The sequence below is a fragment of the Oratosquilla oratoria genome, chromosome 37 (assembly GCF_046742065.1).
Source record: "Oratosquilla oratoria isolate Oo_2021 chromosome 37, ASM4674206v1, whole genome shotgun sequence".
In the NCBI taxonomy this organism is placed as follows: Eukaryota; Metazoa; Arthropoda; class Malacostraca; order Stomatopoda; family Squillidae; genus Oratosquilla; species Oratosquilla oratoria.
This window is the reverse complement of record NC_134813.1, coordinates 25,081,220-25,083,719: the sequence shown is the minus strand read 5'-3', so window position 1 is coordinate 25,083,719 and position 2,500 is coordinate 25,081,220.

The following is a 2,500-nucleotide window of genomic DNA, read 5'->3' as shown; positions in this document are numbered from 1 at the left end:
TAAGGGAAGAGGTAATTAAGAGATTCAGGGAGAGAGTAATAAGTGAGAGTAATAAAAGGAGAAGAGAAGAAAGAAGATGAGGAAGTCAAGGAAGGTGAACAGAATGAGTAGGAAGATTGTGAACTGTGGAAAAAGTAAGAAGAGTTTGAGGAAACAGAGAAGAAAAAATAGGAAGAAGAAAAAGGAGGATAAAAAGAGCGATGAAGAAGAGGAGGGAGACTAAGAGACGACATGATTATCATTTATTTTATATCATTTGTTTTCGTTTTGTTATCATTTGTCTGTTTGATTCTCATTTATCATTAGTTGTATGTCCATTTATCATTATTTACTATTTACCTGCTTGTTTATTATCTAACTATGCCTCTACATTTATTTATATATTTTATTTAATATTTACATTTTTATAGTTTTTATTTGTTTATTTATTATTATCATTATGATTTCTTTTTCGCATCCGACCTAAATATGGACCAAAAGGTCTCCTGTCGGCATGCTCCGCCTTTGCAATCCTTTGTAAGAGGAGTATGAGGAAGTGGAGAAGTAAGAGGAGGCAGAGATAAGACGAGACAGAGATAAGAGGAATCAGAGATAAGAGGAGGCAGAGATAAGACGAGGCAGAGGAGTTAGACAAAGAGGAGCAAGAGGAAAGAATTATGGGAAAATGACTAAATAAAAGGGAGGTAAGATGTTGACACCAGAACAACCTCATTACAGAAGAACTTTCGGCCAGAAAAACTTTCGACCAAAAGGTCCTTCGACCAGAACCTGTGGCCAAAGCCTGAGACCTGAAATTCTTCGGGCAAAAGAAATTAAGACAAGAAAAATTCTTCGACCAGAAGAATCTTTGGCTTGGAGAACCCGCAGCCAGAAGAATCCTCAACGAGAAGCTCTTCGGCCAGAAGCTCTCCGGGCAGAACTTGAGACAAAAAAATAACCTTTATTCGGAATAGCCTGATACAAGAAGGCAGAAGGGCCTTCGACTAGTAGGTCCTGCGACCAGAACAAAAAAAAATTCGACCAGAAGAGCCTGATACCAGAAGAACGTTCGACCAGAAGGTCCTGCTACCAGAACAAAACAATCTTCGACCAGAAGAGCCTGATACCAGAAGAACGTTCGACCAGAAGGTCCTGCGACCAGAAGACCTTGAGACAACACTGCAAGAAGTCAAACAATGGAAAGGAACGCTGGGTACGACAATTTCTAATATTTCATTAGCGATATCCAGCGCTTCTACCTCTTTTTGGTCTTTGAAAAATAGTTGAATAAGCTTATGGGGAAGCGAGAATTTCAGGTGCATTATTGACGCTGTTTGGCTTTTGTCGCCAGACGACGTTATTTATCTGAAAGGAAATATCTGGACTCTTGAATATATGGTAAGACACCGTCCCGATTATCCTCTGAATACCTTGTTTATTTCATCTGCCGCCAGGTGATTTCACTCAGATGAAGGAAAATTTCCCTAGACTATTAAATATAGGGTAAGACACCATCCCGATTATCCCTCTGAATACCTTATTTATTTCACCTGCTGCCAGGCGATTTTATTCAGCTCAAGGAAAAGTTCTCTAGACTCTTAGTAATTGAAGCTTACTAGCTAACGTGGTTAGGAATCCTCCAGTTTGTTACGTGTTGTAACAATGAACAACTTGATGTGTTACCCACATATCGTTCCACGTAACTTAAAAGAAACAAGTTTACATGAAGATACGTGATAAAAGTTTTATCGAGATTAGAATATAAACTGTTCCAAAGTCAGGAAAGGGATTAACCCACAATTCTAAGTCAACAACATCGCTCTACCCTCCCCTCCCAAAATCAGCTGATGAGGTGGGGAGTGTGTGTGTGTGTGGGGGGGGGGTTCAGCCAATCACGGCCCCTATTTTGAAAATAGGAAACTCCTCAACTGTAAATACTTCTCTGGGACCGCTAGCCATATTGAAAGAAAAGAAGAAGAAAAAAATCAATACGAATGAAAAAAAAATGTATCAGAAATATATTTGCTGGCAACCTGAAACGCCTAATGATGATTGTACTCCATTTTCCATCTACAACTCCAATCCATCACCTTCTCCTCTTTTCATAACCCCCGCGTCCTTATTTTCCAAAATTTCTTAAAGAGTGAAGCCGAGCATGGACCAAACGGTCGACTGCTCTTTGTTGTCCATTGCATCCCTTTGTATTGGCAAAATCCCCACACGTAATGTGGATAACAAGGAAACGAGTTAAAAAAAAGTATCTAATTACACCCAAACTATAAAACTTCCCTCACAGTTGATTGGTTCCTTTGAGGCAAACGGCCCAAGCTTCACTTAAACGAAGAATCTAATATAGCAAATATTTCGGGTATTTTTTTTTTTTTTTTTTGACGTCTTTTTTTTTCAAATTCGATATTGATGCGTATCAAATGCTCACTGTGCGAAACAGGTTTTCAAACCATAGCAGTATAATGGCATACGTAAGAGTAATAAATAGGTAAGGTATTAGGTAAGGTAATAG